The sequence below is a fragment of the Anomaloglossus baeobatrachus genome, chromosome 7, assembly GCF_048569485.1.
Source record: "Anomaloglossus baeobatrachus isolate aAnoBae1 chromosome 7, aAnoBae1.hap1, whole genome shotgun sequence".
In the NCBI taxonomy this organism is placed as follows: Eukaryota; Metazoa; Chordata; class Amphibia; order Anura; family Aromobatidae; genus Anomaloglossus; species Anomaloglossus baeobatrachus.
The window spans coordinates 77,345,191-77,359,442 of NC_134359.1; the positions used below are offsets into that span (position 1 = coordinate 77,345,191).

Consider the following 14,252-nt stretch of genomic DNA (forward strand, 5'->3'; position numbering starts at 1 on the left):
GCATTTCCCTGCATACAACGGATCATCAGGAGGCTCAGGAGAAAAAATAACAAAAAGTCCAGGTATCCTCAATGGTCATTCATTCTCTGCCTGAACCTCACAGCATCTAGCGCTGTGACTTCAGATATGTAGCAGAGCTGGAATCATCATGGGACCTCATGTGGATTACGCTGGACCTGCATGGGTGTTTGGGGGGTTAATAAATTGGTGGAAAAGGGTGGTTTTTTGCATTTTATTTCAAATAAAAGATTTTTGGTGTTTGTGTTTATTTACTTTCACTTGCAGGTAAGTAATGAGGAGTCTCATAGACCCTCCCCATCACTAATCTAGGGCTTAGTGACAGTTGTGGGGTGTTATTAACCCCTTAATAACCAGGGCAATCGGGCAGAGCCGGGTAAAGCTTCGGGATTGTCGCATCTAATGGCTGCAATAATCCTGGGTGGCTGCAGGCTGCTATTTCTAGGCTGGGGAGGCCCAATAAGCCTGGGAATACCAGCTCCCAGCTATCGGGTTTTATCATGGCTGGGTATCAAAATTGGAGGGAACTGCACACTGTTTTTTTTAATTATTTATTTAAAAAAAGCCGCTTACAGTGCCTCTTATTTTGATACTTAATACGGGGGAACCCTATGCCGATATACTGTATATAATTTTCCTTGTACCCAGATATGTAGATAAATACATTCACATGATATCAATTTGACATATTTTATTAGAATATATGTTTAGTTAAGTATCAAACAAACTACAGACTACGAAGTCTTTTAATAACATTCTGCAAGTCTAAGTTTTATTGTGTACAAAGAAAAGATGTAAATAGAAATCATTTTAAATTGTCAGATTGGGATGAACTAGACTGAAATCATCTTCTTGGTCCTGTTCACAATTTTCTCAAATTTTATGCTGCAAAAGAAAAAGAAAAAAAATGACTCACCAAAGACAAAACAATGGACAGCACTAACAATATGATCATTTCTGTCTCATTATTTCTTAACCTACCTAACAAGTTTAATAAAATATTTGCATTGCAAAATTGAAAAAAAGAGACAGGTCCATCCAGTTCAACCTTTCTAGATCAATTATATTTATTGCTAAGTCATTTATAATCCTCAACCTATGAAATCAGAGTTTGAGTATTGGATGAGTAGATGCAAAATACTTCCAACATATTTCTATAGTGACTGGCAATGTTTTACATATTCTTGTCGTTGACCAGTTTAATAGAAAATTGTGACTCACAATAGCCGCACAATACACTGAGTGAAATGCTGTCGCTCCTCTATTTCACCTCTGGTCAGATTAATTGCATAGCGTATGCTAAGCTAATTAGTCTCAAAAGCTAGTGTCCAATAATGAGTATTTGGTACGTTTTTGATGTTAGGCTAGTTGCATATTTTTCAGTGCATTTACATATGTTTTTCCTCCTTTTACTGACGCTTTGTTTTCTTTTCTCTTTTTGGTATGTCATGTTACAGCAGTGCAGCCTAATATCATGCTATCATCCAAATTGGTCAACCATTCTGGAGAAGATCACTCTGCAGCGTCGAGGCAGCAGCTGATATTCTCAGGCTGTCAAATGAGTTTTGGTAATTGTAAAAAAAAGGATATCCAACTGACTACAGATTTTTTTTATATGTTTATATAAATATATATATATATATATATATATACACATACAAAAACATTATTTTATTAATATGCTCAAATCTATAAATCACTTTCCTACGCGTTTCGAGCAGTAGAACACTCTTAATCATAGCTATGATTAAAAGCGTTTGAATGCTCAAAACCCGTAGGAAAGTGTTTCATACATTTTAAGCCCTTATTTTAAGAGCATATCAATAAAATTTCTGCGGGAGCTGGATATCCTTTTCTACAATTACCATCATTTACCTAGGAACCGGCCTGTTTCCTCCGTGCACCGCACCCATTGTGGACTTCTTACTGGGACCTGGTGAACTGATGTGAACTTCTTTTTTCTTTCTTTCGTTTTTGTTCAGACGCATTTTGCCTGTACGCAACCTGCTCTGGTGCGCACCTTCCTTTTTCTTTCCTTAGGCTAAGATCACACAAGCATTCAGCATCGGATGCAATATACTAATGACCCTCAGCTACCGCTCTGCTGCGAGCGTGCTCCAAGTGTCATGCGACAGTGATGCAATCCTGCAATTGGATCACAGCTACGGAGGAGAGGGAAGGACTAATCTGCCCATCTCCTCCATTATTAGCTGTTGCAATTATCGCATGCACTCCGGTGTCATCTCAGTGCAGTTCGATGCTTCTCTCGCACCCATAGACTTGTATGGGTGTGAGTGAATACAGATTGGATTACACCTGCAGCATACTGCGATTGTTTTCTCGGTCAAATAGGGCTGATAAAAAAAATTGCAGGTGGGATCGGCCCCATAGAGTAACATGGATCTGGGTGAAATGCGATTTTTTTTTATCGCATTCCACTCGGTCCGTTTTACTCACCGTCCTAGCCCTTATACTCAAAATCATATCACCCAATGGTTTTGCGCACTTTTGTCCCTTTACAGTTTTTCTACTGTTTTCAATTAAGCAGCTTAGCTTTTGATCATTTCTGGTATTTGACATTGACAAAATTTATTGATACGGATTTGTGGATTACAAGTGGTTTACAAAACACATATGCATTATTTTCCTATGGATTTTCAGCATCTCATGTAATTCTATAGGTAAAATCCACACATAAAATTCAGTGTACCCGCAAGAGGAATTGACAGGTTGTGCATTTCAAAAATGGAACTGAGATAATTTTACGCTGAGTAAAAAAACAAAAAAAAAAACAATGCACAATGGGTATCATCTTTCGAAAGATCCTAAAGATCCAACCACTTATGCTGGAACTGTAAGACGCTGCATATTTCTGGTCAAAATTGAAATTGAAACTCAACAATAACTCATTGTGGGAAGTTAATCTAAAAGTTAAGTTTATAGACTGGTTTAGAAGAGAATGTAAATGAAAATATGCATACTATATACAAAGTGAAGGGAATAATGAGAAACACTGTAGAAACAAGTTTACAATCTCTGAGTCATGATCTGTTTTGGTAGCGCTAAATAGGGAAGAGTTGAGTAAAGACAATATAATAAAGAGAAGTAGAATAATTACAACCCTATTAATAGCTAATCATGAGATGATGAGTCAGATAATTCTTCTTATGTAGGAACAACGCCATACATGTTGAGGCTACCTGAAAATGCCATAGAACCAGTGAAATATTGTTTGTTTGATGATGGCTAAATAGTATAACTGTCCTATAAAGAGAGTGCACAGCACTATGTCTGTGATCTTTATGCAGTAGGAACCTATTGTAGTTCCCTGAGCTTCTAATTTTCACCGGAAGATGGATACCATTCTTTCTCACAGTCAAAAGATGAGCCTGCTCCAATGAATACCATGTTACTCACAGAAATGGGTGCCCCATAGAGGTGGACTGGTGTGTATATCTCTTTTCACAGTGTGCATGTAGGGGTATGGCCCCACAAACGGTCAAAAAGTACTTTGACTTTAGAGACAGTGCTCCCCTATAAACCATGGCACTTTCCCTCCAACCTGCGAGTTGTTTGGACCTACCCGGCCTTAAAAGTGCAGGAAAGAGGTTTTTCCCTTTTGAGCTTTGGCCAGTATGAGGGAGCCCTTGTATACAACATTCTAGAATACTGTATATAAGAACCCAGGCCACTCTGTATAACGTAAAAAAACAGCTTTTATTATATTTACCTAGGGGCGGTCCAGTCTTATTGGTATTATTGATCTTTATCTGACGCCTTCTCTTCTCTTGCGATTGCCATCCTTTTTCACTGCTCCATGTGGATGCTCCATCCTACATCATCCACACAGTGTTCTCCATTGCACTCCTGCGCATACCCACTTCTCCCTGCCCTGCTGAGAGCAGAGTATTTTAGTGTGCATGCATGGGCAGTCTCTGACCCTTCCTCGCGCCTGCGCATTACAGTACTTTGATCTGCCCTCAGCAGGACAGAGAAGTGCTTGGGTGTAGAATCCCAATGGAGAACATGATGTGGATGATGTAGGAACGCATCATCCACATGGAGCAGGGAAAGAGGACGGCGAGCGTAAGAAGATAGGGGGAGCCAGACCGAGAGCAGCGATGGCCATCGGACCAGACCGCCCTGCAGGTGAGTATAATAAAAGGTCTTTTTTATATTCTACAGATTGGCCTGGGCTCTTATATACTGTATTTTAGAATGCTGTATATAAGAGCTTACTGGTGGTGACCGCAGCTTATAGGGGACAAATCTGGTGGCAGGTTCCCTTTAACAAGCACGAGTATTATTCTTGGAAACGTCTTACTATCATATTGGAACGATTAGTGAATATTTCCTTCACTGCAGTCACTTTAAAACTATCTAAAATATTTGAAGACAGAAAATCTGCTTTGCATACAAGTTATTCTGCATTCCAACATCTTCATCCAGTGTATATTACTTAAACGTGAGAAGATAATCTGATCAAAGAACTTTGTAAAAATGTTAATTAGGCCTCATTCAGACCTCTGTGTTTGTTCAGGTCCGCAAAATAAAAAGGTGGAAATGTCATCAGTGCTTTGGATCCGCGTTTCATCTGTGTTTGGTCAGTGTCAGTTTTTACTATCTGTTTCATCATCGATTCTCACGTATGGATAAATAAACAAATTGCAAAGTTATCCTTTGCAATGTTAATCGAGGACTAGACATGGATAGCATCCATGTTCTGTCAGTGATTATTACGAGCCCAGAGACTTGTATTCGTACTTTTCATCCGTCACGTCGGTAAACAACAAAGATGTCTCCGTGGATTTTGAATGGTTTGCCAAAAAAAAACAACACGGACATGTGAACAGCTCCATATATGGATATGTGTTTTATCTGTGAAAAACAAGGATAGAACACATATGTGACACATAGATGTCTGGATGAGGCCTTAGATGGTAATAGCCACAAAAATCCCTCATTAAAAAAGTTTGTAAAAATGGCATGTAGAACATTTTAAACTTATGCTGCTCACACCAGACTTTGAGGGGTGCAATGGAGTCAGATGCTCCTGACTCATGAAGAGTTGTATCCTCCTTCATTATTCAAGAGCTCTGGACATGTAGCATGCTCCTCTTCATTATTTAGGAGTGGCAAGCTCCTCAATATGCGCCTCACCACTAATCCTACTCAGGTCCCTGCTGGAGTAAAATTTGTGGCCTAGCAAACAGCACTGTTGATCACGCGCCATGCTCCGCCCACAATAGCACCACCCAATTTATTGTATTGGGCAAAAATGGCGTTAGAACACCATAATGTCACGATTCCTATGTGTAGAGCATCTTACACTAGGAGAAGCTCTGCTGTGTTTTTCGGGATTACTGAGCTGACAGGTTGATTGACTGAGCAGGATTCCATGCTTGTTATGGGAGGTGTATTGCTCGAGTGTTTCATCTTTCTGGTAATTGCTCTGCTTCTTTACTGAGCATGCTCCTCCAGAACCTTGCCAGTCGTGCATTCTGGTTCAGTAGTTGTGCTATTGGCCTGTTTCTCTGCATAAGTTCTGATCTTTGTTTCTTGACCTAAGACTGTTGTTTGACTCCACTCCCTGTTCCTGTTGTGACCTCCTGGCTTTAGACCTTGGACCGTTACCTGACCACTTCTCCATTTTTTTCCCTGAATCTATTATGTGCCTTCCTGGAATACTGACCCCCAGATCGTGACCTGACTACGCCTCTGTGTTTTCCCTGTGTCCATACGTGTCGTCCTGTTACCAGACCACCGCTTTCCTGACTACTCTTTCGTCTGTACCACCCATAAGTAGTGACTTGTATTACATATAAGTTGTATAATGTTAATGCGGTTGTGAGTTGTGCCAAAATTCTGCGATTTTTCAAAGCTTTTTATGTGAGAATATTGACATAAAAGCTTTGATTAATCGGGCGATGGTGTATGCAATAAGCATTTAGAATGCTGAAAAGTTCATGGGCAATTCGCATAAATATCCTCTAAAACCTGCATAAACACAAGATATACATAATATTGACTTAGTTAGATCACTTTTTTGATCTGTTTAATTTCATATATTTCCCCCTTTTTCTCTGTAATTCTATTTAACAGTCAGGGTAGAGATATTTCAGATTTTTTCCAACATTCTTGATTAATGTTGGGTCATTATAGACTACACCAGGGATCCTTTTTGCACCTCACTGATCCAATGAACATTTTATTCACATTTAAGAATGCAGTAATTCACATATGAATCAAATGAATAATTATAAAATCAATGTATTCAATTAAGTAAAATGAAAACATAATGATTAAAACTCATAAATACACATTTTCTAATATTTATTTTAAAGGTAATTTCAACAAAATTGACTGATAATTTACAGTGCAGCTTAATCAATGATTCATTTTAACATGCTACATATTAGATATCAATAGAGCAGTCTCACCATATAATAACATACTACTAATGTTTCCCGTGATGGCCATGATGGCCTGGTGGTCCATGGTGGCCATGAGATTCATGGTGGCCGTGAGGATGGTGGTGGTGGTCATGAGGGTGATGGCTTCCATGAGGAGGCACATGATGAGGTCCATGATGGGGTGCTGGATGGCCTCCATGATGGGGTGGACCATGAGGAGGGTGGTGGTGTGGACCAGGATGTGGGTTACATGGGGGAGGACAGGAAGGTGGTCCTGAAATAAAATAAACCTTTAAGAACACATGCTTGGCTGAGTGTTGAAGTTTATCAGTGACTGGGAGAGAAAATTGTGGGACAAACAAACTTTCTGAAAGAGCTGACAACTGTCCAAGTTATATGGCCACCTTAAGCCATGACAACTGAAGTGTCCCAGCATAACAGAGAACATGCAAAGGAAACTTAAGACAGAAATTATGAAGTTTTATCATTAGAGCATATTTTAAAGGGATAGAGGTCAAATAAAGCCCTGGTGCCCAACTGGGATTATAAGGATGCATTCATTATTTCTACCGTAGCAATGCTTCAGGGCCAGGCGAATACAGAAAAGGCCTCTGTGCAAGAAAACTATATGGAACCTGTAATGCTGCCGTCCCTACAGTCCTCACTCGCCTCCCTGCAGGGACTCGCTGTTACTCACTATTGCGGCTGGCTCTCACCACCCTGTCCAGCTTCCCCGCAGTCCTCCAGCTGGGCGCTCTTTGTTTTCCCCTCCTGGGTCCTGTGCACGCGACACAGGGTCTCCGGGACTGCTCCCAGGGTGTGTGCCACTTCCCTCCTCTTAAAGCTCCAGCATGTCACTCCCAGGAAGTGCCTCCCAGCCTATCGCTGAGAGACACTGGGTACTTAAGGAACTTTCCCACTAGGGGAGGTACCTGATCAACAAGATTAGTTAGTTAGTGGTTCTGTGCCCTAGCCAGCTAGTTGTCAGGTCCCTTTATCCACTAAGCATTCCCTGCCAGTATACTGTGTCCCCTGCCTGCTCGCTGTACCCTTGTGTCTACCCCCCGACCGTGTTATCTGCCTCATCTGCCCCCGAGGACTTCGTCATTCTAGTGACTGTGCCTGTCCACCTAAGTTGTGTCATCTGCCTCTTCTGTCGCGGTGCATTCCGCCATACTAGCGACTTGGTCTGTCCTCCCAGGCCATGCCATCCGCCTCAGTGGTTCCAGAGGTTCCTGTAGCACAAGTGACTCTACCTGTCCATCTTGGCTGTACTGTCAGCCTTAGCCGTCCTGGCTGTACCTGGTACAGCAGTGACTCTGCCAGTCTGTACCTGTGTCCGTCCTTGTCCTGGGGGTCAGCTGCCACAGTCCTGGTCATTGCCCTGGGAGAGGTACCTGGCGTCCACCTCATGGTGGGCGCTTAGTCAAGCCCCACGTACGAAAGGCTAAGCCCAGTTCCCTCTTGTGGTCCAGTAGAGCCACTCTTGTTCACCGCAGTACCATCTTTAGCGGCGAGCGTTACAGGCTTTTTGAAGTCAGAAACGCACAATTCCACCTACCTTGGAGGTTTACATGGCCCCCCTAACCTCTTAGGCCCCTGTGCAACTACACAGGCTGAACTAATGGTATGTCTGCCTCTGCTCAGGGGTGTATGTACACTTGCAATTACCGTAGCGTTAGTCTATGTATAACATTTTGTTATGCAAGGGTGTTCGGACGGAAGCTCCGACGGGACCACTGAACGGAGATTAAAACGCAATGTGAAAGGGGCTTTAGTTCTGCTATAATGGAAATGTTTGTAACACAGCAGTATGTCTGTGGTAGTTTTCTCTGGATTCTTAGTATGTACCAGATACAAACCTATATGATAGGGTGTTACACTTTGATGACATGCAATTTGAAATTGTGAGCAAATCCTATAATAATAGTTTGTGAAATTAGGTATGTTTATGTTAGACATAGCAAAAATAGTTTGGCATGCATTATCCAATGTACATAATGCCACATTAGGTGTGAAATAGGACATGGATGACAAAATTACAAGATACCGAAATGTTAACCTGATCTAGCAAAGTCTAATATTTCATTTCAATATGACAATTAATTGTGTGAACAAAACTAGATAGTAGAGATGAGAAGATCGATCCTCAGCGGGTCAACTTAAGTGGGCTTTACATGCTACCATATCGCTAGCGATATCGCTAGCGAGCGTACCCCCGTCGTTTGTGCTTCACGGGCAAATCGCTGCCCGTGGCGCACAATATCACTAACACCCATCACACATTTCCTACAAATGCAAATTTTAGGTCAAATTTATGCAAAAATCTGAAAAATTCTGAAAGTTTCACAAACTTTCAAGCACCTTTATATAAAGTCCACAAATAGCTGTGGAAGAACTAATCCTGGCAGGAAAATGGTGAGAATTCACATAAGTACAATGAAAATGGTGAGTATAATGAGATAATGAGTAAGGCTATGTCCGCACGTTGCTTTTTACCTGCTTTTTACCTGCTTTTTTGCTGCTTTTTCAACTGCAGTGTTTAATGCCAAAATGGTTGTGTTCTGCTTTTCAAGCAAAGTCTATGGGAATTTGGGTTTCTTGTCCGTACTATGCAGTTCAAACTGCAGCCTTTTTGTTGCAGAACTTTGGTCAAAAACTCAGCTTTGTAGTGCAAAACCCAAATGGCAAAAACAATTCACATGTCAATTGTTTTTGCCATTTGGGTTTTGCACTGCAAAGCTGAGTTTTTGACCAAAGTTCTGCAACAAAAAGGCTGCAGTTTGAACTGCATAGTACGGACAAGAAACCCAAATTCCCATAGACTTTGCTTGAAAAGCAGAACAGAACTATTTTGGCATTAAACGCTGCAGTTGAAAAAGCAGCAAAAAAGCAGGTAAAAAGCAACGTGCGGACATAGCCTCAAATGAGTATAATGAGAATGGTGCAAGTCAATCATATGGATTGTAAGACTGAAATTCAGAGAGCTCTAAAACTATATAACACATACCATGGTGTGGATGATGCATTATTGAGAACCTACAAAAAAAAAAAATAATGTTAAGTATCCATGTATACTTCACATACAAAATGTGATAATACCTACAGACTGCACTCGATACTGTACAGTAGTCATGAGACTAATAGCAAGTCTACAACAGGTGTTTGTGCACTATTATAGGAGGCTGCTCTATGACCTATCCATCGAAATTAACTGGTATCAACTTATTGCAGGATCAACCAGTAAATAAAATATAGTTCAAGCAATTATTGGCTTGTTGACGCCATCTCCATGCCATGCAAGTGTCAACCATACAAACACTGCAGCGTACATTCAGACATAGAGTGCCCATTTCTTGTTCTTGATCTGCATAGGGAATGATCAATGCAATTCAGATTGGTCAAGACGGAGGCGATATTAAAATGCCTTTGAACCATGCTAATCTGAATGTGCTTGCTCTCCTCAGATCGCAAATGTTATACAGTTTAAGGCCTGACAGGAACCAGCATGGAAGACTGGCACAATATCATTAATTAATTTGACTTTAGCAGTGCAACCTGTGGTTCTAGGCTATACAGTTAGGTCCAGAAATATTTGGACAGTGACACAATTTTCGCGAGTTGGGCTCTGCATGCTACCACATTGGATTTGAAATGAAACCTCTACAACAGAATTCAAGTGCAGATTGTAACGTTTAATTTGAAGGTTTGAACAAAAATATCTGATAGAAATTGTAGGAATTGTACACATTTCTTTACAAACACTCCACATTTTAGGAGGTCAAAAGTAATTGGACAAATAAACCAAACCCAAACAAAATATTTTTATTTTCAATATTTTGTTGCGAATCCTTTGGAGGCAATCACTGCCTTAAGTCTGGAACCCATGGACATCACCAAACGCTGGGTTTCCTCCTTCTTAATACTTTGCCAGGCCTTTACAGCCGCAGCCTTCAGGTCTTGCTTGTTTGTGGGTCTTTCTGTCTTAAGTCTGGATTTGAGCAAGTGAAATGCATGCTCAATTGGGTTAAGATCTGGTGATTGACTTGGCCATTGCAGAATGTTCCACTTTTTTGCACTCATGAACTCCTGGGTAGCTTTGGCTGTATGCTTGGGGTCATTGTCCATCTGTACTATTAAGCGCCGTCCGATCAACTTTGCGGCATTTGGCTGAATCTGGGCTGAAAGTATATCCCGGTACACTTCAGAATTCATCCGGCTACTCTTGTCTGCTGTTATGTCATCAATAAAAACAAGTGACCCAGTGCCATTGAAAGCCATGCATGCCCATGCCATCACGTTGCCTCCACCATGTTTTACAAAGGATGTGGTGTGCCTTGGATCATGTGCCGTTCCCTTTCTTCTCCAAACTTTTTTCTTCCCATCATTCTGGTACAGGTTGATCTTTGTCTCATCTGTCCATAGAATACTTTTCCAGAACTGAGCTGGCTTCATGAGGTGTTTTTCAGCAAATTTAACTCTGGCCTGTCTATTTTTGGAATTGATGAATGGTTTGCATCTAGATGTGAACCCTTTGTATTTACTTTCATGGAGTCTTCTCTTTACTGTTGACTTAGAGACAGATACACCCACTTCACTGAGAGTGTTCTGGACTTCAGTTGATGTTGTGAACGGGTTCTTCTTCACCAAAGAAAGTATGCGGCGATCATCCACCACTGTTGTCATCCGTGGACGCCCAGGCCTTTTTGAGTTCCCAAGCTCACCAGTCAATTCCTTTTTCTCAGAATGTACCCGACTGTTGATTTTGCTACTCCAAGCATGTCTGCTATCTCTCTGATGGATTTTTTCTTTTTTTTCAGCCTCAGGATGTTCTGCTTCACCTCAATTGAGAGTTGCTTAGACCGCATGTTGTCTGGTCACAGCAACAGCTTCCAAATGCAAAACCACACACCTGTAATCACCCCCAGACCTTTTAACTACTTCATTGATTACAGGTTAACGAGGGAGACGCCTTCAGAGTTAATTGCAGCCCTTAGAGTCCTTTGTCCAATTACTTTTGGTCCCTTGAAAAAGAGGAGGCTATGCATTACAGAGCTATGATTCCTAAACCCTTTCTCCGATTTGGATGTGAAAACTCTCATATTGCAGCTGGGAGTGTGCACTTTCAGCCCATATTATATATATAATTGTATTTCTGAACATGTTTTTGTAAACAGCTAAAATAACAAAACTTGTGTCACTGTCCAAATATTTCTGGCCCTGACTGTAGCTGCTGCCTGCCATGTAAGAGGCTGTGACTTTGATCCTGGAGAATTACATGTCACTGGTGGAGAAAGGTTTAATTTGATGTACCGATGTCTTTTTTCAACCTTATGTATCTTGACTGCCCTACTGCAGAGGCTTCCCAACAGTCTTGCCTACCCCACTTACCCCTTTAACTCCTGCGCCCTACCCCTTAATGAAGACATAACACCATTATTGTAAAAATTGGCCAAATCAGCCCCTTTTGTTAACAAACGTTACAAAAATAAATAACTATTTATATGCAAGGGAGGTTCTTCAAGTCCCAAAACACCTGACCGACCACCAAATATTATTTATAAACCATCCGGCATTTTTACCCCCAGCCACGACCACAAGCGCTTGGGGGCACCTCTGTTGCCAGAAAACCTTGTCCCTAACCAACTCTCAGGGGACCCCCACCCTAGAGAGCCTCCAAGTCCACCAGGCAATTACCATTCCAGAATAAACGAGGGTGGGTGGAACCCATCCATCCGATGTACCACCCCCCACCCCAACATTTCCACCAACTCCAAGAACCCCCCACACCACCGCTCGCTGAAATGACCCGAACACACAATGGTAAAAAAGGCACCCCAGCTCCTCCCCCACAAAAGATTGAAACGTAGGGAAACCTTCTCTGTTGGTGCCTCGCTCCGATATGGTGCCCCCCCCATCTCCTGGACTTATATATAACATCTCACCCCTTTTAGCCTCTCCTGGACCTAATAACCCACCCCTTAAACTACTGACCCCACAAAAGCCCGCTCTTCACGCTGCAGCTAAATTAACCCCTCGGTTGCCCTGCAAAGGAGAGTCATGGGTCACTACGCCCAATAGCTCTGCTTTGGCTCGGTTCTGCCTGTATGCTTCCACTGTTACTTATCAAGGATGATAAAACTTACAAATTAAAGCCACTGAATGTATAATATGAGTGTTTTATCAGTGTTTTGAAGAATGGTAGCATTCTTCAATCTAAACGGAATGATCGTCTCTTCAAGTTGATTTTTTTGACCTCTGCATAGTTAATCTCATAGATCATATAATGTATTAATTTCTTGTTGCATATATGGAATCTCCATATTCCTCGGCTCTATGCAAAGAATGCCATCACTCATCAATTTAAATAAATATAAAGATAAATAGAAATAAACTGATAATGTGCAAATGGATTCAAAACTGTGTAGTAAAATATAGTGTAAAAATCAAGTTCCATAATTACCTGTAAGTAGAATAGACGTTTCAGTGGGAATAGTGAGAATCATATGATGGAAAGAGATAAGTTTCAGCATTTATAGGAAAAAGGAGTAAAGGGAGGGCTCAGTGGTAAAATACGCCATCTCACAATACAAGTGAAAGGTTACATGCTTCTGTACATTGTCAACAATCCCCTCCCTTCCACATCATGAGACACCAAACATCCCTGTAAATAAACAGGTTTTTCTAGTATTATGGCAATCTTGTTTGCATTGCGCTAAACTTCAGCAAGTAAAACATTACAGTGCCGTATACGCAAAACTTTTTCAAGCTTACTGTTACATATTGACTTTTGTCTTATAAAAGCCATATACAATTTTGCAATGTGATTTAGCACCAAATAAAACATAACTTATTTTTAAATTTAAACAGTCTCTTTTATGAGGGCGGAAACGAGCAAAAAACATGTAATAAAAACAAATTGCCCGACCATTGCTTGGGTGAGGAACAGGGGCAGATATATCATTAGAGCAACCTGGGCAGCCGCACAGGAGCCCCAGAGACTAGGGGGCCACTACCACCTCCAAAAGCAGGGGTAATTGTGCATTAAGATAAAGCTATTGAGCTGCAACGGGCCCAAATATTGTTCTTGCACAGGGGCCCTTTTCTCTCTGTGTATGTCAGTGGTGAGGGAAAACTATTGGTCATCAGGATCTTGGTCCTATTATATACCTGTGCTCATGTGGCGCCCTGGACAAGCCAGGTCGTCACAGGTACTGCAACAACACACCCCACACCCCGGTTAGGCACATCAGTCACACACAAATCCTTGTTGCCTCCCTCCAGGGGCTGATGTCCACACCAGGTGGGGTGGAGCCAGGCGGTTGGCCCCACCCATCGAGGAGTACACAGTCCTGGAGGCGGGAAAGGAAGAGAGAGTAGTTTTGGAGTAGTAAGAGTGAGGAGAAAAGTGGTAGGAGAGGAGCAGCCTGACCGTGTCCGGGTACGTGGCCCGGGCACATACAGCAAGGTTGGCAGACGGTGGTGACCGTCTGCAGGAGGGGCCGATCGACGCGGAACCGTAGGACCGGGGACGGGCGGTGGCCCGCCGGTACCGAACCGGGTAGCAAAGAGACGCCAGCACCATCCGGCAGGGCCTACGGACCCCGACCAGGCTTGGAGTCGCCGTAAAACCGGTCAAATCAGTTAGCGACGGGAACCTCCGGGGTTTCCCAGCAGCAAAGACCCGATTGAAGGCAACTGCTCAACCGTGAAGGGAAATACAGTCACCGCCAGGGCTGCAATTCCCAGGGCCAGAGCCTGCGGGCAAAAGGAGCTCCCTCGGCATCTATCCACGCTGGGGAGCAGGTTACCGGTGGGAAG

The 14,252-nt window shown here is 42.2% G+C and overlaps 1 long non-coding RNA gene across 1 annotated transcript; it reads right to left on the bottom strand.

Annotated features, from left to right (window-relative positions):
* Positions 1 to 694: 694 nt before the first annotated feature.
* Positions 695 to 13,033, bottom strand: LOC142245907 (uncharacterized). Its single transcript, XR_012724811.1, has 4 exons — positions 12,895 to 13,033; positions 9,442 to 9,470; positions 6,459 to 6,705; positions 695 to 903 (listed from the first exon to the last, which is right to left on the bottom strand). It is a non-coding gene; the product is annotated as an uncharacterized LOC142245907 (long non-coding RNA).
* Positions 13,034 to 14,252: the final 1,219 nt, after the last annotated feature.